We start from the raw sequence: 25,814 nt of genomic DNA, 5'->3' as shown, positions 1-25,814 counted from the left end.
CCCCTTTTGGATAAAACAACTCAAAATACTGGGTGCTCTGTAAATAGCAAAAAAACCCGCTTAACAGCGTGCCAATGCTTCGTACCTGGGCTATGCATAAATCTGCTCAACTGCTATGAGACCGCATACTATATATCTGGCCTCGTGTTGCATAAATAAAGAAGGGATCCAACAACCTGTTGATACAAACTAGCATCAAAAGAGTCTCCTGCATCTTGAAGACTAAGTTGAGTACTTGTCTCCATAGGTGGTGTAACCAAGTTTATAGTCTTCAAGATTAAACCTCTTCAATAGCTTCTGTATATATTTAGACTGCAACATAACAATGCCATCATTACGCTCCATAAACTGAATCCCAAATAGTAATGCAACGGCCCCAAATATGATTTGATTGTAAATTTATATGCACAACTACGGTGTCGAGGACTAATATTCTCTTAAGGAATATACAAGAAAAAACCCCAAAAAGAAACATGTTTAAGAAAAAAAAATTTATGCAATTCATTAGAGAGCAACACATAGTTCTATGTGGCTCAGAAAAGAACAAGCAGTTATGTGTGTTTCTGCCAAATTTTATAAAACACCCTCAAATCAATCCTCTACGCTCACCAAAAGCTCATAAACATGTAGGTGCATGCAAGGACCACATAAACAACTCAAACCCACAATAGATACAAGTGATATTGTTCACATGGCCATTATTCATCACACACATGCAATCTGATAGTGTCTAATCACACTCCAGTCTCTCATGTGTTATCATCCCGAGACGATGAACTTGCATTCTCAACACTTTTGACCCCATCCCTTATGTCACCGAATCCTATCTATCTTAATCTCACTCAATCTAATCACCTAATCAAATAATTCTACTCTCAAAGCATTCAACCCAGCACTCATCTTGGTGCTTAACATACACTCACACACATCTAGCTCTCCCTTGGAGCTTTAATTTCAACACCCTTCCTTAAAGGGACAAGAGGACTCCCTTGCCCCCTCCCTTCCTTAAAGGGACAAGAGGACTCACTCTATCGTTGAACCTTCGAAAATAAGCTCTACCTGCCGCTGCAAAGCGAGGCACTAATTATTGACACACACAAAAAAAAAAAAACCCCTCCCCCTTTCTTAACTCGAGCTCACCTCAAACCCAACAAAAGAGAGTCGTCTTGATCACCATAGAAAGGCACACACTCCATTAGCATAAATGAGTACTTCATGCTTGCATCCTTCTTCATTTTACTTATATCTTCTCTAGCTCATAATACTATTGCCAAAATCATATCACACACTTGGTTGTAGTTGGGCACAAATGAGTACTTCATGATCCTTCTTCTTTTGGTTTGCTTGCATCCTTCTTCATTTTACTTATACCTTTGCTAGCTCGCAAGACTCGCAAAAATAATATCATGATCTTGGATAATTTAGAGTTAAGATTTTCACAAGTGATATTTTTCTACTTTACGTGTTGACAACAAGTCTTGCTCTTTTGCCATTGTGTGTGTGACAAGATGTCCATATACTATATGGCTACTAAGGAAACTCTTAACTTGGGTGCGTCATGAACTAGGTTCTTACACAATAAGGCTTCTTCATAATAACATCGGGCCCCTTGATGTCATTAGTTATCATTCTCTTTGAGCTCATATTTTCTTTTATCAGTGTCAACAAAATCTAACTCTGTGGGTGAGCCCGCTACCTCTTCTAAACTATACATGTCCACCATATCATGCTATTGCTAAGGCCTTGACTCCCCACCCCAAATTAGGTTTCTCATGTGACTCTACTTTTTGAATTGTGCTCTTGCACTGCTCAACATTGCTTGCTATAAGTTTCTTTAACACTCATGGATGGTTGGTGGTCATGCTTGGCTCATACATGGCATTAGCACTTGTTTTTGCCAAGTAGGGAAGATTTGGAGCTTGTACTAGGTAAATCATCTAGTAGCAATGGGCATGTAAGGGACCAAGCATTCTACACACAGAGAGGTGCAGGAAGTAGGGGGAGATTCTTTTCTAGAGGCACACATGCATGTGGTTGGCTAGATAGACCACCACAACAGAATTTTCAGCCCTTGTATGATGCATGAGGTGCTAGAGGACCATACCCCTATAGGGGGAGATCTGGCTCTAGAGGAAGAGGTCATTTTAGCAGCCTCAATAACAACACAATCGTGGGATTGAGTGTCACTATTGTGGCAAGATTGGTCATATGGCAAGAGATTGTTTACAAGAAGAAAAATGACATGCGTGGTGGAAGAGTTCAACATGGGAACTATGCATCATCTAGCAATGATGCAAATGCAATTATTTTGTTTAATGTGAAACATATTATGGGTAGCATGACTTCACATAGTAAAGTGGATGAGACAAATGAAACATGTTATGGGTAGCTACCATGTGCTTTTTTGCGCTTTAACTTATAAACCTACTTAGTACCAATGGCCTTCTTGCCATGAGGTAGACCTGTCAAATACCAATGGTCATTCTGGAGTATAGAGTTATACTCATCCTCCATAGCATGCATCCAATGATCATCATCATGTGCTTCCTCAAAGGAAACAGCTTCCTCCTCATTACGTAAAGTAGAAATGAGAACATGAGAATAACCTGCATGATGAGAACCTCCACAAGTTCTGCTATAGGTAAAGGAGCTGCCAACTTGCTATCCCTCAATGTCTGCACAAGCCATTTTGGCATACGCCTAGATTCTTCTATGGCTGCTCTCTCTTCATCCACTACATCCTCAATAATTGCCTCATCAAAAGGCTGATGTGTAGGCTGATTTTGCACCTCCAAAGGCTAAATCTCAGGACTTGGTTGAGCATTCGATTGCCCTCCATTAAACACAGGTAGGAGCAAATCAAACATTCCTATGAGCATACATTCTGCTGTTTTTTTTGCATGAAAGCATGGGCTGAACTAAGTTTTTGACAAAAACAACATCTCTACACTTACCAAAATCCGCTTTGAGGCTGGATGGTAGAGTCTATATCCCTTGCTTTCTGAATTGTATCCCACAAATATTTATTTAATTGCCTTATCATCAAGCTTACTGCATTGTTGCTTAGGCACAAGAGCATAAGCAAGACAACCAAAAACACGCAAATGAGCCACATAAGGCTTCCTGACATGCCAGGATTTATATGGAGTTTTAGACTACTGCAAGGCTTTGGTAAGGCATTTTCTCAACACATAGTTACCTCTAACCAAAAACCATGAGGTAAATCTTGGGCTTTCACCATACATCCTGCCATCTCCATGAGAGACATGTTCTTCCTCTCAGCCACACCATTTTGCTGAGGTGTGTATGGTACCTGTACATTGATGCCTTATGCCTTTTTCAGACATATATGCATGAAATTCCTTGGACATATACACCCCCCCTCGATCTGAATGAAGGGTGCCAACTTTACATTCACGTGCATTTTCAGCCATGGATACAAAGTGCCTAAAGCACATAAAATCCACTGACTTCTGCTTTAAGGGATACACCCAGCTATATCTGGAGTAATCATCAATGGACATATACTTGGACATATATCCATGAAATTCCTTGGACATATACTCACGCCCCCTCGATCTAAATGAAGGGTGCCAACTTTACATTCACATGCATTTTCAGCCATGGATACGAAGTGTCTAAAGCACATAAAAACCTCTAACTTCTGCTTTAATGGAGATACACCCAGCTATATCTGGAGTGATCATCAATAAAAGTGACAAAGTAGAGATATCCCCCAATAGATGGTGTCCTCATAGGACCACACACATCACTATGTATAAGTTGTAATTTCTTAACAGCTCTCACAGATCCATCCTTTGGAAATGATGCCCGATGAATTTTACCAAGAATACACCCCTCACATACATGTCTAGTTGGGGTCTCAAGAGTTGGCAACTCAGACTCTATATCATGCCTTTGAAGGCGTAACAAAGTTCCATAATTCATATGGACAAATCATGCATGCCATAATTTTGCATCTCATAGCACGAGTCATAGAGACTGAGAAAGCATCATGTTGCAACTTCTCAAATCCATCTTGTAAAGGCCATAAAACAAGGTACCTGAGGCAATGATAGAATAACCATCATTTCTATCATGAACTGTACATCTATCATCCACAAATTTCACCGTCAAGCCTGACAAGGCTAAGGTTGAAACTGACAGCAGAAAGCTCTTCTTAATGCATGGCACATATAAAACTTTAGAAAGAGTAAATGCGCCCCCATTTGCAGCAGTGAGCACAACTCTACCAACTCCTTTGATAGGATATGAGGAACCATTTGCACATGTGACGATTTTTGCACTTGGGGGACAGATTATTCCAGAGATGAGAACAAATTTTTTTGTGAAGTAATGTGCTTACTAGCACCACTGTCAAACTACCAAGCATCCGATTCTTCCACTAACATGCATACATCATGAACAGAAGGCTCATAACTGCAGTGTACAGTCCATGCCCAATCATCTTAAGAAAAACTTGCAGATTCCTTCTTCTCTACACTTGGTGCAAATGCATCAGCCAACACAGCCATGCCTGATTCTTTCTTTTTGTCCTTCTCTAGCCTTTTCTTGCTGCACTCATGTATGTAGTGCCCTGGTTTCCTGCAATAGTGACACTTGCCCCTCTTTTTAGGCTTATCACCTTCTTTCTCTGCATCCTTACCTGAGGATTCTTATTTTGGCTTATAGCCACCATGCGAAGAAGATTTACCTTTGCCTTTCTGATTGGCAACAAAAGCTTGGTCACCAACTTGCATAACAGATCTATTTTGCCTAGACTGCTCTTCTTGCAAGAGTATTGAAACTAGCTCATCAAATGTAAGGGCATTTGGAGTTGCCTTCATCATGAGTCTAAGGGTAGAGGCAAAACTCTGATAAGAATCCGATAATGCATTGAGAACTGTGGACACCAATGTACTATCACGACATATCTCATGCACACTAGCAAGCTATCTTTGATCTTGGTCAAGAAGGTGTCCATTGAGTTTCCCTCATTCATGTGCTCAAACTCCAACTGTTTGGCCGCAGATATGCAACACGTGCTTCATTGCGCACATGGTATAATGCAACAAGTGCATCCCATGCCTGTTTTAAAGTCTTACATGACCGAATATGAGGAATAATGCTTCGCTTCACAGAAAGTGTAAGCAATGCATGTGCCTGTGCATCTCTTCCATCCCATCTCGCTTGAGCAATAGTGGGAGGTACTGTTAGTACATGTGGAGGAGCCACATCTGTATCAGATTCTACTTCAGATGTATTTGCAGCACTTGGTTGCACTGGTACTTTTCAAATAGGACGAGTTTCACTACCAATGACCACATTCCAAAGGCCATTAGCAACCAATACATGCCTCATCGTATACGACCACAATGGGTAGTTAGTCCCATCAAGTTTGTCCTTAGCAGACAACATGTTGAATACATCACTATACTGCCAACCATGACTTTCTACCAAATGCAAAATCTTTCAACACACTGCAAGTACTTAGTATTCACTGAATGCAACCCTGGATGGCTGCTAACTGACTGAATCACCTGCAAAGTGTATGAAAAATAACACAGAGTAGAGAACAGAGTGTTACTGGCAAAATTATGATGGTCGATGTAGATGCTATTACACACCAAATCTTTGCCGCTACTACACAACCCAAACACCCAAAATCGAGCAGAACCAATCCAAAACGACACCTCTCCAGAACGTCTGCAGAAACCTTGCGGTGCCCAAAACGCGCCCGAATAAAATGAGGGAGAGTTAGGTAAAGAGCTCTTGTGAGCAAGAAAATTTCATTGAAATATTGACAATACGTGGATGAAAAATGGTATAGTGACTCCATTTTGTAGTGCATTGAAATGTGTGCACTTTTAATTGTTTACATGCAAACTCAATGCATATATAAATGGATCATGGAAATGCAACTGTAATCACATGGAAATGCAACTGTAATCATGGAAATGCAACTGTAATCACATGTATAAAGGAAAATCGCTTCCCTAATTTTGCCCAGCTCACATTGCCATTTTACTGAATCAAGACACTAAAGGGCACCCCTTCTACCCCATACATCCTAGTTATATTAGTCCAACCAAGGTAACCTAGGCCTCGCTTTTCTTTCTTCTTCTTCTCTTTTTTTTTTAAAATATAGAAGTTGGATGTTTTTTATTACATGAGGGACCCACATACCCTGTTTACAAACACACACACATACACACACCTCTACGAGTTCACGAGGTACAAGGTAGCACCATGCAATGTAGGCAGCAGTGGATTGAACCTATTACCTCGGGTTACAAGCCATCCACTTTAACCAACTGACCTACTACCGATTGCTGGCAAGCCTTGCTTTTCATCCTCTTAGTTGGGCGAAAATTTTCATTTGTGTGACTAAAGAATTATGTAGAATCTATATGAATGTTGATGCTGTCTTGAAATGTGATCTGGTACTACTGTGATCTCGTGCTTGAAGGGGTGTTGTTGAGAAATGATATCGTGTTTGTTGGGGAAAGGGAAAGAAGAGGGGCGCGGGCGCGGGTGTGTGTTTTTCTATATATGAGAGAGAGAGATGTTTCTATGGTTGAAAAGGTCAAGGCGGCAGGCGAGAGACGACGAGACCTTTGAGAAAAGCGCGAGGCTTTAAAAAAAGGAGAAGGCAGCCTCTCTCCCTTGCCGTTGCCCCTCCACCCCCATTTCGATCGTAATCACATGAACTTCTCCCCATGAACTTCTCCTCTTGTGTTGGCAAGAGCATTGGCGTCTTCATGCGCTTCTGGAGCGCTCCTACTACAAGCCCCCCTCCTCCTCCTCCTCCTCCTCTGATGATGATGATGATGACCACGACAACAACAACAAAGATGACAATGAGAATGAGCTTCCCTTCTTCTTGCATCACCGCTCCTTCCTGCCTTCTTCCACGCCCACATTCGCTACTGCCTTCGCTGCAGCAGCCCACCAGTCCTCGCAGCCCCCGACTGCACTCTGGTCCTCCGCCTCCTTCAAATTGTCTCGGCGGCAAATTAGCTTATTGGCTGCCCTAGATTTCTAATGCGAACTCCATTTTTTTTTAAAAGCAATCTTCCTTGTCCTTCAACTACATCCAAGCGTTTGTGCAATTTAAGCATCTTCATCACCATCACACCCTAATGTTGCTCACACATTTGTGAGAAAAATTTTGGAAAAGCGGACACAGGATAGGCTGGATTGCTTGTGCAAGTGAAAGCCATCGTTGGAATGTTCTTATGTCGACAGGACAGGTGTCCCCAATTCTGAACTTTAAATAAGGGTACTGTATTATTATCATGCTCAAATCCATAGGCCCTCATACATTTATAGTGTAACAGGAATGTAAACTCTATAGTATGGACTTGCCTTTGGTGTTGTCAACACAGTCTTCAAAGAGAGTGAATCTGTAATAATCAATAATTCACAAGCTCCTTTGTGAAGATAATGCACAACTGTATTGTGAAGTATGAGATTTTCTTTATGTGTTGATGGGCATGTTGAGTATGTTATCATTTGATTGTAAACTTATATGCACATTTACGGTGTCGAGGACTCATATTCTCTTAAGGAATATACAAGAAAAAACCCCAAAAAGAAACATGTTCGAGAGAAAAAAAAATATTTTATGCAATTCATTAGAGAGCAGCATGTAGTTCTATGTGGCTCAGAAAAGAACATGCAGTTGTGTGTGGTTCAAAAAGTAACTGGTTCATATACGAACAGTGAGATTTCTCATTGGTTGCTGCCAAATGCTATATGCCTCCATCCCAAACCCCATTCTTTGTTTTACAAGAATTTACTCTAAAGGTTTGGAACCATGTGGCAAGATCTTTCCCAGCATCATAGATGTTTGAATCGTATACCTTCCCCTTCTATATCTTCTGTATTTAATTCTACAAAGCGCGATCAAAGGGAGCTAAAGACAACTCAATAAAGAATTCTTAGCCTACTATTTATGAACTTTATGTAATTACTAGATGAGACTTTTGCTAAGCAAAAGAAGAAGCAAGGTTGTATCATTAAATGGGTTTATGACTCGAAAGAGCCTTATAAAGACATTTTATGGGCACATGTAAAGCACCGTGCTGCACAAGACAAGCCATGCTAGAAGATACATGTTTGAAGGTAGCTCATCATGGAGAAGAAACACACACATATGCATGCATGCACCCACATGACGAAGGTGTGTGTGTGTGTGTGTGTGTGTTCTATCCTACTCAATGTCACTAAGAATGAAAATTGATGAAAGATTATTGGACCAGCCTCATAAACATGACAAAAGAAATTTGATAAATGATTATTGGACTAGCCTCTTAAACATGACAACAAGGAAAGTTTTCAATTGCGCAAAAGTGAACTTCTCATAGCATCAAATCAAACTCAATAGAACTCATGTTTCATGAAGTTAAATATAAAGAATGTAACCACGATATGCCAAACTATTTGAAAATATAGAAGTCATATCCAAACTATTTGTAAATGGTGGACCACCATTTATATCAATGTACATTTAAGCAGTGAAACCAATTCCTCAAAGTCTGGGGGGTCACCACCTCTCACTACGATAGAGATGTTAAATGACTTGTATTCCTTACCCAAGCCGTTCAATGTAATAGCCACAAGATCACTGCCCTCAATAGGTGCATTGATAGATGTAATTGCATATGCACGTCCCTTTTTCTCCTGGATATAATCATGTATGCTCCTATTGTTCCAAGTTATGCAATGCATCTTTTTCTTCAATTGAATCTTCCTTGCCTGTGTATTGGTGTCATACAATATCACCCAAGTGTCCCATGCATCCTTGGGATTATCCACATCCTGGCTATGACATATAGCATCCCATCTGTCCCACAAATCGAGAAGTAATGTAACACCTTGAATGATCTTTCTGACCAATTTCTATGTGCTACAAGTTTTGCCGGAGTTTCATCATTAACCATAGGAGCCCTAGGCTCTGCCTGACACCAAGCTCCAATAGCCATTTGTTTCCAAAGAGTTTGTCATGCAGTACTTCCAAATCTGGAAAATGTTCTTGGTAAGCTTTTCACTAACAATTTGTACGGGACCATCACCTATCTTAGACAAACACAATGCTCATAGGGCACTTAACAAATCAACCGAATGTGTTACGGTATAAAGTGGAAAGAGGGGAGAATATACACAATATTTGGTCATCTCAAATACCCTCAAAAGGGCCCCTTGCACTGTATTTGGTCATCTCAAATACCCTCAAAAGGGCCCCTTGCACTGTATTTGCTTGTGTTGTTAAACTAAGAATACATTTAGAATACATAATGCACATCATATACATATGCATGTCCACATTGCCATAAATACATGTTCTTTGATCACCAATGCCATCCTGCCCCCTCTCGCCCTCATTCCCCCTCCTTCTTTCTTAACTCAGGCTCACCTCAAACCCAACAAAAGAGAGTCGTCTTGATCACCATAGAAAGGCACACACTCCATTAGCATAAATGTGTACTTCATGCTTGCATCCTTCTTCTTTTGGTTTGCTTGCATCCTTCTTCATTTTGGTTTGCTTGCATCCTTCTTCATTTTGGTTTGCTTGCATCCTTCTTCATCCTTCTTCTTTTTGGTTTGCTTGCATCCTTCTTCTTTTGGTTTGCTTGCATCCTTCTTCATTTTACTTATATCTTCTCTAGCTTATAATACTATTGCAAAAATCATATCACACACTTGGTTGTAGTTGGGCACAAATGAGTACTTCATGATTGCATCCTTCTTCTTTTGGTTTGCTTGCATCCTTCTTCATTTTACTTATACCTTTGCTAGCTCGTAAGACTATCGCAAAAATAATATCATGCACTTGGATAATTTATAGTCAAGATTTTTTTTCACAAGTGATGTTTTTCTACTTTACATGTTGACAACAAGTCTTGCTCTTTTGCCATTGTGTGTGTGACAAGATGTCCATATACTATATGGTTACTAAGGAAACTCTTAACTTGGGTGCGTCATGAACTAGGTTCTTACACAATAAGGCTTCTCCATAATAACATCCGGCCCCCTGATGTCATTAGTTATCATTCTCTTTGAGCTCAAATTTTCTTTTATCAGTGTCAACAAAATCCAACTCTGTGGGTGAGCCCGCTACCTCTTCTAAACTATACATGTCCACCATATCATGCTATCCCCACCGAAATTAGGTTTCTCATGTGACTCTACTTTTTGAATTGTGCTCTTGCACTGCTCAACATTGCTTTGCTATAAGTTTTCTCATGTAACTCTACTTTTTGAATTGTGCTCTTGCACTGCTCAACATTGCTGCTATAAGTTTCTTTAACACTCATAGTTTCCTATTTATGTTATTTTTTTAATACAATGAAGATTGGATGATATGATGGTTTTTTAAACACTCATATCTTCCTATTTTTATTATTTTTAAATATAATGAGTGGATAATTTGATTATTTTTCTTAGCTTGGTGATTCTATTAGTTCATGATATGTGTGATCTTACATGCTTACATGTTGCTCACATCAAAACACATCTATCTAATGCTAAGTCTGTGGCTTGGATAACTATGATCATTGTCAATCTTTATTAAAACAGTGAATTTGTAATAATACAGGGGAAATGGATACTGGCACTTGGCTTCCTCTCGACCAAATTTAAGCATTTTTTTTAAATGTTGAGATGGTGGTGGGCCAAAATCCTTGCCCTTTGGGATGGTGGCACTTTTTTTTTTAGAGGTAAAAATCCTTGCCCTTTAACTTAATAGAGTGTAAGATGGCTGGTGGTGCTAGTTCAAAATTATGCCCTTTGACTTTATGCAGTGTAGGATGGTTGGTGGTCATGCTTGGCTCATACATGGCATTAGGACTTGTTTTCACAAAGTAGGGAAGATTTGAAGCTTGTAATAGGTAAATCATCTAGTAGCAATGGGCATGTAAGGGACCAAGCATGGGGATATTCTTTTCTAGAGGACACACACATGCATGTGGTTGGCTAGATAGACCACCACAACAAAATTTTCATCCCTTGTATGATGCATGAGGTGCTAGAGGACCATATCCCTATAGAAGGAGATCTGGCTCTAGAGGAAGATGTCATTAGCAGCCTCAATAACAACACAATCGTGGGATTAAGTATCACTATTGTGGCAAGATTGGTCATATGGCAAGAGATTGTTTACAAGAAGAAAAATGACATGCGTGGTGGAAGAGTTCAACATGGGAACTATGCATCATCTAGCAATGACGCAAATGCAAATACTTTGTTTGCTGTGAAATGTGTAGGCACATAGACCAAGCTGCAGAGAGTCTTTCCCTAACATAGTGGTAATGCACCTCAATGTGCTTCGTGCTGTGAGCATGAAACACTGGGTTCCTCACAACTGCTAATGCACTCTGGCTGCTATCAGTGAAAATCGTAGTGTTAAGACGACTATCCAACACCCAAATCAGCCACCATAAGACGTCTGAGCCACACATACTCAACTGTAGCTCTAAAAGTTACCCTGTACTTAGCTTAACAGCTAGAAGTGGCCATTGTAGGCTTCTTCTTGCTCTGCTGAGCCATGATATACATGAATCACCAAGGCGAAAGCAAATCCATCAACGTATAGAACGATGACAAAAAATGTGTCCTTACTCCTCTTCACGTAGAGGGCACTCTCTGTTGGACTGTTGCAAAAATCATTTGCAACCAAGTATGTATGAACCTTCTCATACCATGGTCTAGGAGCCTACTTAAGGCTATAAAGAGCCTTTTTCAACCTGCATACTTTAAACTCTTCTCTTCATGTAAATCACCATTCAAGAACGTAGTCTTAATGTCCAACTGATATACATTCCACCCTTGATGTGATGCCAAGGCAATGAGACACCTAATGGTATTCATACGAGATGTGGGTGCAAAGGTGTCATCTCATAATCAATGCTCTTTTGTTGGGCATACCCCTTTGCAACAAGTCTGGCCTTGTAGAGATCAATGCTACCATCTGCTTTGTGTTTTAACTTGTAAACCCACTTAGTACCAATTGCCTTCTTGCCCCATGAGGTAGATCTGTCAAATACCATGTGTCATTCTTGAGTATAGAGTTATACTCATCCTACATAGTATGCATCCAATGATCATCATCATGTGCTTCCTCAAAGGAAACAGCTTCCTCCTCATTACGTAAAGTAGAAATGAGAACATGATCCACATGAGAATAATCTGTATGATGAGAATCTACACGAGTTCTGCTACGTAAAGGAGCTACCAACTTGCTATCCCTCAATGTCTACACAAGCCATTTTGGCATACGCCTAGATTCTTCTATGGCTGCTCTCTCTTCATCCACTACATCCTCAATAATTGCCTCATCAAAAGGCGGATGTGTAGGCTGATTTTGCACCTCCAAAGGCTAAATCTAAGCACTTGGTTGAGCATTCAATTACGCTCTATTAAACACAGGTAGGAGCGAATCAAACATGTCCTATGAGCATACATTCTGTTGTTTTTTGCATGAAAGCATGGGTTGAAGTGAGTTTTTGACAAAAACAACATCTCTACTTACCAAAATCCACTTTGAGGCCAGATGGTAGAGTCTATATCCCTTGCTTTCTGAATTGTATCCCACAAATATTTATTTAATTGCCTTATCATCAAGCTTACTGCATTGTTGCTTAGGCACAAGAGCATAAGCAAGACAACCAAAAACATGCAAATGAGCCACATAAGGCTTCCTGACATGCCAAGCTTCATAAGGAGTTTTAGACTTCAAGGCTTTGCTAGGGCATTTTTTCAACACATAGTTTGCGCACATAGTTGCCTCTAACCAAAAACCATGACGTAAATCTTGGGCTTTTACCCATACATCGTGCCATCTCCATGAGAGACATGTTCTTCCTCTCAGCCACACCATTTTGCTAAGGTGTGTATGGCACTTTACATTGATGCCTTATGCCTTTTTCAGCCATATATGCATGAAATTCCTTGGACACATACTCCCCCCCTCGATCTGAATGAAGGGTGCCAACTTTACATTCACGTGCATTTTCAGCCATGGATACAAAGGGCCTAAAGCACATAAAAACCTCTGACTTCTGCTTTAATGGATACACCCAGCTATATCTAGAGTAATCATCAATGGACATATATTGTTAGATCTCCGTAGCGCCGCTACGGGTGCTACCACAGGAGGGGACGGCCTCTGGCTCACCACCCAACCTCAGAGGAAGAATGAGGATTGCCCCTCATCTCCCATGCTATATAGTATGTGGCCTGCTGTCCACACTAGCCTAGCCGCCCATTACTCCGCATGGGTGTTCTCACCCACTGAACCCCGATGGCCACGTCCTCGGCACTCCCGCCTTGTTGAGATTGCGCGAGCATTGATGGGAGAGAAGAATATGCCGCATAGCTATTGGGCTGAGGCTGTTTCTACAACAGTTTACATCATGAACAGGACTCCAACTGCAGCCATACATGATGTAACTCTAGAGGAGAGGTCTACTGGTAGAAAACCTTATTTGTCTCATCTTAAAGTCTTTGGATGCATTGTATATGTGCATGTGCCAGATGAGCTGAGAACTAAGCTGGATCCAAAAGCTGAAAAATGTGTGTTTATTGGGTATTCCCTTTATGAGCAAAAGGGATACAGGTGTTATAACCCTGCTACACGTGAGTTGAGGGTAAGCAGGGAAGATGTTTTTGATGAGATGAGCAGCTGGTATGTTGCTAAAAAAGAAGCTGTTGGGGCTGATGTGAGTGGAAATGTGGTTACATAGAATGCAAGTCAGCAATCATAGTCTTTGAGTGGACGAGGAGAGTCCTCATCTAGTGGTTTAGTTGATAAACCATGGAGTGGCAGGCTGCGTCATAATAATGTGATTAGTACATCACATAAAGGCAAAGAGAAAGTGGTTGAGCCCCTTAGTATGCCTGACATTTCTGCAGGGCATTCTCATGTTGATGGAGAGTCTAGTGGCTCAGAGATGAGCCTTGATGAGGATCTTGGGATACCAGCTATGAGAACACCTGGTGTAAAGAAGGCTATGAAAGCCATGAATACAAAGCTGCGAAGATCTAGGAGACTGAAGAATCGTGTGCAGAGGTTTACCTATGATGGTTATGTGGCACATCACTATGCATACATGGCAAAAGTTGTGCAGGTTGTAGAGCCCACATGCATTGATGAGGTTGTTGGAAATGTGTGTTGGGAGAAAGCTATGGATGAGGAGATGGATGCACTATATGGAAATGAGACTTGGGATTTAGTGCAATCGCCTGAAGGCAAGAAAGCCATTGGATGCAAGTGGGTGTACAAAGTAAAACATAACAGTGATGGAAGCATAAGCAAGTACAAGGCTAGATTGGTAGCCAAAGGATATGCGCAAACATATGGCATTGATTATGAGGAAACTTTCAGCCCAGTTGCCAAGATGGCAACAGTGAGAGTTGTGATAGCAGTGGCTGTTATCAAAGCAATGGTCTTTACATCAGATGGATGTAAAGAATGCATTCTTGCATGGGGATTTGTAAGAAGAGGTGTATATGTTGCACCCACCTGGTTATGAGGATGTGAGTCACCCCGAGCATGTTTGCAGGTTGAAGAAAGAGGCCGAGTACAGAGGTGCTGCTATGGCAGCATGTGAGAGGTAGCTTGGTTGAGAAAGCTACTTGTAGATTTGGGTCTATCAGTGGATAGACAAGTTGTCATTTTGTGACAACATTAGCAGTATACAGTTGGCCAGGAACCCAGTTTTTCATGCTCGCACAAAGCATATAGAGGTCCACTACCATTTTGTCAAAGATAAGGTTTTGGCAGGAGACATTGACCTTGTTTATGTCAGCACAGGTCGACATCTTCACCAAAGCGTTGGGTACAATAAAGCTCTGCAGATTCAGGGCTTCGCTTGGTGTACATGAGATGGAGTTGAGCTCGAGGAGGAGTGTTGAGATATCGAGCTCATCTAGTGAGGCAATGGACACTGATGACCCGCCTGGGGGATAGGCCCCACACTTACACCACTGGCATGGTTGGTGAGATCATGGGTGATATGCAGCCAGTGGGATGACAGGCTGTGTGACAGCCATTCTAGAGACTGGCATAGTTATAGCGCCAGCTCATTTAGTTGGGTTCACACTATAGAGAACCCTAGTATGTATTTGGTTTACCTTTTCATATGTGTGTACTCTTATCTTTGTATATGGTGTGTTAAGTGTTGGTGAAGAACAAGAAGAATTTCAGCCTCACCTTGTGTGTTCTCTTTTAGGGTTTTGTGAGTGTGCGTGTGTGCTTGCAAGAGCTCAAGCTCTCTTCTCCCCTGCATCTTTTCACAATAGCCATGTGGTTTCCAAAGAGTTTGTCGTGCAGTACTTCCAAATCTAGAAAATGTTCTTGTTAAGCTTTTCACTAACAATTTGTACAGGACCATCACCTATCTTAGCCAAACACAATGCTAATAGGGCACTCAACAAATCAACCAAATGTGTTACGGTATAAAGTGGAAAGAGGGGAGAATATACACAATATTTGGTCATCTCAAATACCCTCAAAAGGGCCCCTTGCACTGTATTTGCTTGTGTTGTTAACTAAGAATACATTTAGAATACATAATGCACATCATATACATATGCATGTCCACATTGCCATAAATACATGTTCTTTGATCACCAATGCCATCCATATATGTCATAATTTCTAAGGTGATATTGATTGAGACTCGAGACCATTTGTCACTTGGCCTAATGCACACTTTGCGCTTTCTACCATATTCTATAAAATACCCTCAAATCAATCCTCTACGCTCACCAAAAGCTCATGAACATGTAGGTGCATGTAAGGACCACATAAACATCTCATATACATCACTTGGAGTAGTTGAGGAGCTTAGCCAAGCTTATATTCATCAAGTAGGCATTCTCTGTTTTCACTATTCTCAACTGCAAAAGCTGTTTTCAGCTTGTTTTTGCTTGCAGTGTACACCTCAAGCTCCCATTCACTTGCTTAATGCTTAGACCATCTAGATTAGGTACTATTTTAGTGATTCAGACCAATGGTTAGCTCTCATTTGCATTGTATGCTAAATATGTAGCTCTGTAACATTCTACACCAGTTGCCACCAGACATGATCGTTTCTACTCGTTCGTATCTTGAGGAGAAAGGGCAGCAATTTCAGCAGACTACTTTGAGTGGTACAATCATGTTTGACGGCATCCAGTACGTGCACGTGAATGATATCGTGCCTTCAACTGAGATAAAAGTTAAATAGGGATGTTTTAAAGGTGCCAGATGATAAGAAGAAGACACACAGTAAGTGCCCCATTCACAATCGCAAGTGTCGTCTCGTTGCTTACCACTATGGATTTATCTACTACCTGCATGTGTTGCTTGAGGAATGAAGAAGTTGCAAATGAAAAAATTGAGGAGAAGCCAGAGGAACCTCCAAGAGCAAAAGATGAAGTTCAAGAGATTGCAGAGGAGATAAACTTGGCTGCAGAGAGGGACTTAAGTGAGCAGTTGGATATTGATGCGCTCAGAAGAGAAGACACCTTAGTAGTTACAGGTGGCGAGCAACCCTCTATGATAGAGGAAGCAGGGGACATTCCAACCCCACTACTCCCTACATTTCCTATTGGTAACATAGAATATTTGTTAATTACAGAGCTCTCTTTGACATAAGGAAAGACTACTGTGTCTGGCCATCATTGCATAAAATCTTGAGGAAGATGAAGATTTTGTGGATCCAGATTTAGATAAGTATCTCTTATTGGATTCAAATGTCAAGGACAGTGAGTTCCATTCTGCTGCCGACACATTATCCATGATGTACAAGGATGCAAAAAGCCATGAATCCAACCTTCCCACTGAAGGGGAATTTTAGGCTATTCAGCAAAGACTTAATATTTCACACATGGAAAGGGAAGGGGCGTCCTCATCGACGGACCAAGACACTAACTCAACAATCAATATATGGACAAATGATTTACTTGTTAATGACAAAAATCAGAAGGTGTGTTTACTTGTTAATTACTTTTTATCGTGCTGAGTAACTTATTCTATTTGTTGTGTTGGCTCATCGACAGTATTGTTTTGCAGGTGGTTGTGTTTGAGGATGAGTTTGTCGATCGCGGAGTAGGCAAATGGGTGGGAGGACTCGAAATGGACTCATCACTGGGAGAATACATAAATCGATTGAAGTTTCCACAATTCATTATATTCCACAAGAAATTCTCGAAAGACAATGCAGAATTTCTTTTGTTTGCAATCAAGACATTATCCAAATACCTTGGGGCATATCCTGTCAGGTGGAATGCAGACAAAGTCATGCTTTTGGAAAAGCAGTTAGCATTGCGAATCTTTGGGCAGGGCTCTGGAGTCTATGCACTAAAAGGAGTAAATATTACTTAGCCTATACTGCTTATGGATTGGCGTGTGGGATTAAGGATCCCAATATGCTAAGTGATTATGGCAAACAGGAGCTTCTGAGATTCCAAAACCAAGGGTTCCTCCAGTTTGCCAGTTTTACAGGATGTTGCAGAGCAATCTTCAAAAAGGGTAAGGCTTCATGCACCCAAGGATGTTAGTGAGCAGGTTAAGGAGTAGTAGTATATTCCTATCTCTTGTAATAATATTCTCTCTCGTATAATGCCATGATGGTTTTGCATATGATCATTTCTGAATTTGAAATGTTAATCATGGATCTATGGGTATCCAAATCTTCCCATTTCTTTGTTTTGTTACTCGCCATTCTGTATGCTTAATACTTGCATTAGATCTCCTCCATATATCTTGTTTTCTTTCTTCACAAGTTTTACTGCTTGATTAATTTGGGATGCTTTGAACTGCTGCTTCTTTTTGGCTTTGTGTTCAAGCTTCCTATATGTCCACTAATGTAATTCCTCTAAACTGTTAGCTTTTTCTGCTCCCCCACCATGTCTTGTATGATTGAAATACCCAAAGCGTGCTTGATAATGTGTTTTCTCCATTCCCTGGGTTGACCATATTGATAAACTACCATACTTCTTTGTAAACCAAGGGGTATGATGGTATATAATATGCTTCAAGAGAATAAAAGAATACATTAATTAGTATATTTTTTAATATACAGTATAAAAACTAGTTCAATGCATAATCAATCTAATACCATATAGTGGGTGATGTGTTGATCCGTCCATGCATCAATCATTGATCTCTTGAACTCATCTATACTATTTGAAATATCTCATGGTCCTCCTTCATCCATACTTTCTTGTCACAGAACTTAAACATAGTGTCTAGAGATTTCCACACCTTGGCTTTCCGTGTTCTTGCTTGACCATTGTCTGCATGGTCTACTACTGCATTGTGAACACACTTCCATCTATTGTATTTTACGATCTGCACTGATCATCTTCTTCTATGACCTTCTGGTGTTGGTTCAAATAGAAACCTTCTTGCTTTAACACCCCCAATGGAAGGTTTCTTTCTTCCCATCCTTAGACCTTTTTTCATCTTGTTCAATTTTTTCATGTCCACCATGTAAACCAATGTCTGATAGAACTTTCTCTAGTGCTTTGATGGATGTAACCTTTGCTGTATTGGGCTGTAGAGTCCATGCAAAACATATGTATAAAAATAAGAGTTTTTCAATGATTCTGCAAAGAGCATGCATTGTACAAATGTGGACACTTGACAATGGAATATCGAGAATTGGCTTGAAGTTTGGGTCTTTCAAGTGCCTATCCGGTGCCTTCTTCCAATACCTCTTATCAAACACCTTTGTACTGCACATGCAATATAAGCAGGGACTTTTTGAATTGGCACCCTTTGACACATTGTGCATACATTTCAGAGTTTTAAGATCACCCGCCATATGCCACTCCACCTTATATTGTCCCATGCCTTCCACATCCAAGATTTTACCATTTCTCTGCTTGTTGATGATCTCGGGTATCGATGTCTTATGAAAGACACAATGGAGAATATCAAAATTCTCTGATTCTACTTGCAATACATAAGAAACATAGGAATGCAACACCCATTAGTGTTTTTTTATATGTAATTCTTTTTTCACAAACATATTCGAGTCTAATAAATTTTACTTCAAACGATCCTAACGACAATATATTATTTTTAGATTGAACACTAAACCATCTAGGATCATCTTTTAGAATAGATGTATCAAGTGTGATGGTAACCCTTTCTAATAAATTTTACCTCAAACGATCCCAACGACAACATATTGTTTTCAGATTGAACACTAAACCATCTAGGATCATCTTTTAGAATAGATGTATCAAGTGCCCTGTTCATTAGTGTGATGGTAACCCTTTCTAACTTTCTCTCCTTCACAATCTGACACTCATCAAGATTTAGCAGAAATTTGAGGACACCATCACATTCTTCAGGAGTAACTTCAAACAACTGAACAGCATATGATTGTAAGGCCTCCAAGTCATAGAAAATATTATTGTATCTATTGTAGACCACATCTCCTGTGGGTGCAGCATAGGTGTCTTCAATATAAAAAGGGGGTTCCTAGTGCTTCCAGTACCTCTTCATTTACTTGTTTATGCATTTTTTTTAACCAAAGAAGGATTTGGCAATAATGATCCTTTCATACTAGAATCCTTCATCTTTTCCTGCAAAGTCTTATAAATGGCTGAGTACCCTCTGTGATATACCAGCCTCATCAAGTATTGCCTGGATATCCTGTGGATTAAGTTGATTATCTTTGAAAAAGTTATCTATTTACTTTTTTGAGACCTTCTTATATTTCTTCTCGTTCATCAGTGCTTCTGCATACTGGCGATCTAAAAGAAGACTTAAATGTGTGCCAGAAGGTTTTGTCGTTGATTCTTTATCAAGGTGCAATAATGATTTGATATCATATTGAAATGCAAAAATTGATATACATGAACATATGCAATAATGATTACTATTCATAAAATATCACAATAGAAATAATAAACCAGTTAATAGAAAGGATCTTACTTGATTGCATGTATTCTCTTCTTGATGCCACCACCTCCTAGCTTCATTTGCTCAATATCCCGTAGTTTTGTCATTTACAGAGACCTAATGAGGTCTGCTTATGTCTTAATTCAGACATTTGTTTTTCAAGCCCTGAAATGGTTTCCTTATTGCTTAATAACTTCTGCACACAATGCTCCATGGCTTTCTTCAAATGAATGTTCTCCTTCTCAAACAAATCTCTTTCTAATTTAAGAACATTGCTTGTTGCTTCCAAATGATGTGTATATCCTAGGAGCCCATTATAGCCATCTCCAACAAAGTTAAGCACAGATGTATTATTCCTAAATGGGGGTGTGGAGTTTGTAAAAGGGTCTTTTGGATATAACCTCCCATCAATCCATAAATCTATGTTTTTCTTCCCTTGCATCCTCAACATTTCTTTAGAAGCAGTACACAAAGTATTAGGTTTATTTCTTTTATGTAGAGGTTCATATTCATGATCAAGCTCGATGTGCAAGTTGTAAATGTCTCTTTTCTCTGTATTCCTCCTTGCTCTTGATCCCTCTGCCATCCTCTTGATTCTCTCTGTGTTCCTCCTTTCTCTCGATTAGTAGAAAAATCTGAATGGAAAGAGAAAGGTGCCAAAATAGTAAAAAGAAGTAAAGAGTCTAACTAATTTGTAAGAAAAACCTTGATTTTAAAGGTACCAATACCTGCAAACTATGATATGTAATAACTTCAAAATTTGAGGTAAAGTTTCTTGTAGGGAGGGAAATCGAAAACCTTCAAAATTTGAGGTGAAATTTCTTGCAGGGAGGGAACTCGAACTATTTTTGGCTTATCCTTGGTTCAAATTTCAAGAAATATTCTATTTCGGCTTGTACGTAGAGATTTTGAGATATAAGCCATTAAACTTGGAGAATTGACCAATTCGTTCACGTAGTACATAAAGTACATGAACAGATTGAACACTTCGAGAACTGGCAATATTCTATCATTTTTATGTACATTTAAGAATAGAAATATATCTTCTATATCTCAAGAAAATGCTAAGAGAAAATACACCAAAATCAATTGCACTTTATTTTTTAGGCTTTTTGGATTATCTCTCTCTAAGCTTAGTTGGCACTTCTTAGAGGGCCCAAAGTTGAGTCCATAATTTCCCTAATGAAAGGCATGATATGGTGTCTGAGTTGCCAACTCTTGAGACCCCTACTAGACATGTATGTGAGGGGTGTATTCTTGGTAAAATTCATTGGGCGGCATAATTTCCAAAGGATGGATCTGTGAGAGCTGTTAAGAAATTATAGCTTATACATAGTGATGTATGTGGTCCTATGAGGACACCATCTATTGGGGGATATCTCTACTTTGTCACTAGATGAGGCAATTATGTGCGCAAACTATGTGTTGAAAAAATGCCCTACAGTCTAAAACTCCTTATGAAGCTTGGCATGTCAGGAAGTCTTATGTGGCTCATTTGCGTGTTTTTGGTTGTCTTGCTTATGCTCTTGTGCCTAAGTAACAATGTAGTAAGCTTTATGATAAGGCAATAAAATAAATATTTGTGGGATACAATTCAGAAAGCAAGGAATATAGACTCTACCATCTGGTCTCAAAGCGGATTTTGGTAAGTAGAGATGTTTTTGTCAAAAACTCAGTTCAGCCCATGCTTTCATGCAAAAAACAACAAAATGCCATGCTCATAGGACATGTTTGATTCGCTCCTACCTCTGTTTAATGGAGGGCAATTGAATGCTCAACCAAGTGCTGAGATTTAGCCTTTGGAGGTGCAAAATCAGCCTACACATGAGACTTTTGTGATGAGGCAATTATTGAGGATTTAGTGGATGAAGAGAGAGCAGCCATAGAAGAATCTAGGCGTATGCCAAAATGGCTTGAGGGATAGTAAGTCGGAAACTCCTTTACCTAGCAGAGCTCGTACAGGTTCTCTCATCATGCAGATTATTCTCATGTGGATCATGTTCTCATTTCTACTTTACGTAATGTGGAGGAAGCTGTTTCCTTTGAGGAAGCACATGATGATGATCATTGGATGCATCCAATGATGATGATCATTGGATGCATGCTATTTAGAACGAGTTGTATAACTCTATACTCAAGAATGACACATGGTATTTGACAGATCTACCTCATGGCAAGAAGGCCATTGGTACTAAGTGGGTTTACAAGTTAAGACGCAAAGCAGATGGTAGCATTGATCTCTACAAGGCCAGACTTGTTGCAAAGGGGTATGCCTAGCAAAAGGGCATTGATTATGATGAGACCTTTACACCCACATCTCGTATGAATACCATTAGGTGTCTCATTGCCTTGGTAGCACATCATGGGTGGAATGTACATTAGTTGGACATTAAGACTATGTTCTTGAATGGCGATTTACATGAGGAGGTGTATGTATCACAGCCTCCTGGTTTTGTTGTGAAAGGAGAAGAGTTTAAAGTATGCAGGTTAAAAAAGGCTCTTTATAGCCTTAAGCAGGCTCCTAGAGCATGGTATGAGAAGGTTCATACATACTTGGTTCCAAATGATTTTTGCAATAGTCCAACAGAGAGCGCCCTCTATATGAAGAGAAGTAAGGACCCATTTTTGGTCATCATTCTATACGTTAATGACATGCTGCTCACACAGGACCTAATATAGATCAGATTTCAGCCTTTAAGGCTGATTTGCAGTCATCGTTTGAGATGTCATATTTGGGGCCGTTGCATTACTATTTGGGATTCAGTTTATGCAGCGCAATGATGGCATTGTTATGTTGCAGTCTAAATATATACAGAAGCTATGAAGAGGTTTAATCTTGAAGACTATAAACCTGGTTACACCTATGGAGACAAGTACTCGACTTAGTCTTCAAGATGCAGGAGACTCTTTTGATGCTAGTTTGTATCAGCAGGCTGTTGGATCCCTTCGTTTTTTATGCAACACGAGGCCAGATATATAGTATGCGGTCTCACAGTAGTTAAGCAGATTTATGCATAGCCCAGGTAACGAAGCATTGGCACGCTATTAAGCGGGTTTTTTGCTATTTACAGAGCACCCAATATTTTGGATTGTTTTATCCCAAAGGGGGTGAGTCACAGCTGCATGCTTTTACTAATTCAAATTGGGCTGGATGTTATGACACACGAGTGTCCACTAGTGGGATTTGCTTTCGCCCCTTGGTGATTCATCTATATTATGGCTTAGCAAGAAGCAGCCTATAGTGGCCACTTCCAGCTCTTAAGCTGAGTACAGGGCAGCTTTTACAGCTACAGTTGAGTGTGTGTGTGGCTCAGACGTCTTATGGCTGATTTGCGTGTTGGGCAGTCATCTAACACTACGATTTTCACTGACAACCATAGCGCATTAGCAATTTTGCGAGGAACCCAGTGTTTCATGCTCGCAGCACTAAGCACATTGAGGTGCATTACTTCTATGTCAGGGAAAGACTCTCTGTAGTAGCAGAGATCAGCTTGGTCTATGTGCCTACACATGACAACATGGCAGATTTATTCACGAAGGCTGTTCCTCGTGGTGAAAAGTTCTAAGTTTTTCGTAAAGTTTTGGGCTTACTGCCTTTTCAGGATTGATCGGCCATACCCTGTACATGTTCACATTATCACTCTAGGGGGGATTTCGTAGTGATGTGTGTGAACACACTTAGGACCGTCGGGGCACTTCTTCCCTCACAAGGAGGTTTTTTCCCCGTGCATATATACACCCTCTTATTTGCTCATTTTGGGGTGTGTACTTATCTTTCGTATCTGGCACACATTTGTTCATTCTAATGTAGTGAGTTTGTGTGCTCTCAAGCTTCTCTATCTTGTGTGCGTGCATTGTTGCAACCCTAACCCCAATTCCAATAGTGAACTCATGCTACCCATAACACGTTTCATATGTCTCATCCACTTTACTATGTGAAGTCATGCTACCCATAATATGTTTCACATCAAACAAATTATTTGCATTTGCATCATTGCTAGATGATGCATAGTTCCCATGTTGAAATCTTCCACCATGCATGTCATTTTTCTTCTTGTAAATAATCTCTTGCCATATGACCAATCTTGCCACAATAGTGACACTCAATCCCACAATTGTGTTGTTATTGAGGCTGCTAATGACCTCTTCCTCTAGAGCCAGATCTCCCCCTATAGGGATATGGTCCTCTAGCACCTCATGCATCATACAAGGGTTGAGAATTCTGTTGTGGTGGTCTATCTAGCCAACCACATGCATGTGTGTGTCCTCTAGATGAGAATCTCCCCCTACTTCCTGCACCTCTCTGTGTGTAGAATGAATTCTTGGTCCCTTACATGCCCATTGCTACTAGATGATTTACCTAGTACAAGCTTCAAATCTTCCCTAGGGAAAACAAGTGCTAATGCCATGTATGAGCCAAGCATGACCACCAACCATCCTACACTGCATAAAGTCAAAGGGCATAATTTTGAACTAGCACCACCAGCCAGCTTACACTCCATTAAGTTTAAGGGCAAGGATTTTGACCTCTCAGAAAAAGGTGCCACCATCCCAAACTTGCAAGGATTTTGGCCCACCACCATCCCAACATTTAAAAAAAGTGCTTAAATTTGGTCGAGAGGAACCCAAGTGCCAATAACCATTTCCCCCTTATTATTACTGATTCACTGTTTTAATAAAGATTGACAATGATCATAGTTATCCAAGCCACAAACTTAGCATTAGATAGATTTGTTTTGATGTGAGCAACATGTAAGCATGTAAGATCACACATATCATGAACTAATAGAATCACCAAGCTAAGAAAAATAATCAAATTATCCACTCATTATATTCAAAAATAATAAAAATAGGAAGATATGAGTGTTTAAAAAACCATCATATCATCCAATCATCATTGTTTATAAAAAATAACATAAATAGGGTTAAAGAAACTAATAGAATCACCAAGCTAAGAAAAATAATCAAATTATCCACTCATTATATTCAAAAATAATAAAAATAGGAAGATATGAGTGTTTAAAAAACCATCATATCATCCAATCATCATCGTATTAAAAAAATAACATAAATAGGGTTAAAGAAACTTATAGCAACCAATGTTGAGCCAGTGCAAGAGCACAATTCAAAAAGTAGAGTCACATGAGAAACCTAATTTGGGGTGGGGAGTCAAGAACTTAGCAATAACATGATATGGTGGACATGTATAGTTTAGAAGAGGTAGGGGGCTCACCCACAGGGTTGGATTTTGTTGACACTGATAAAAGAAAATATGAGCTCAAAGAGAATGATAACTAATGACATCAGGGGGCCCAATGTTATTATGGAGAAGCCTTATTGTGTAAGAACCTAGTTCATGATGCATCCAAGTTAAGAGTTTCCTTAGTAGCCATATGGTATGGACATCTTGTCACACACACAATGGCAAAAGAGCAAGACTTGTTGTCAACACGTAAAGTAGAAAAACATCACTTGTGAAAATCTTAACTATAAATAATCCAAGTGCATGAAATTATTTTTGCGATAGTCTTACGAGCTAGCAAACGTATAAGTAAAATGGAGAAGGATGCAAGCAAGCCAAAAGAAGAAGGATGCAATCATGAAGTACTCATTTGTGCCCAACTACAACCAAGTGTGTGATATGATTTTTGCAATAGTATTATGAGCTAGAGAAGATATAAGTAAAATGAAGAAGGATGCAAGAAAACCAAAAGAAGAAGGATGCAAGCATGAAGTACTCATTTATGCTACTGGAGTGTGTGCCTTTCTATGGTGATATTAAAAAAAACTTTTATGCATAAAAATTAATTTTGATGAACGTAACACTTTTATAATAAAAAAATTCTTTTATGCATCACTTTATGCATAAAAATCAATATTGATTAAAGTAACACTTTTATAATAATAAAAA

Source organism: Cibotium barometz, chromosome 19 (genome assembly GCF_041138505.1).
Source record: "Cibotium barometz isolate CiBa-2024 chromosome 19, ASM4113850v1, whole genome shotgun sequence".
In the NCBI taxonomy this organism is placed as follows: Eukaryota; Viridiplantae; Streptophyta; class Polypodiopsida; order Cyatheales; family Cibotiaceae; genus Cibotium; species Cibotium barometz.
This window is presented reverse-complemented; position numbering follows the sequence as displayed.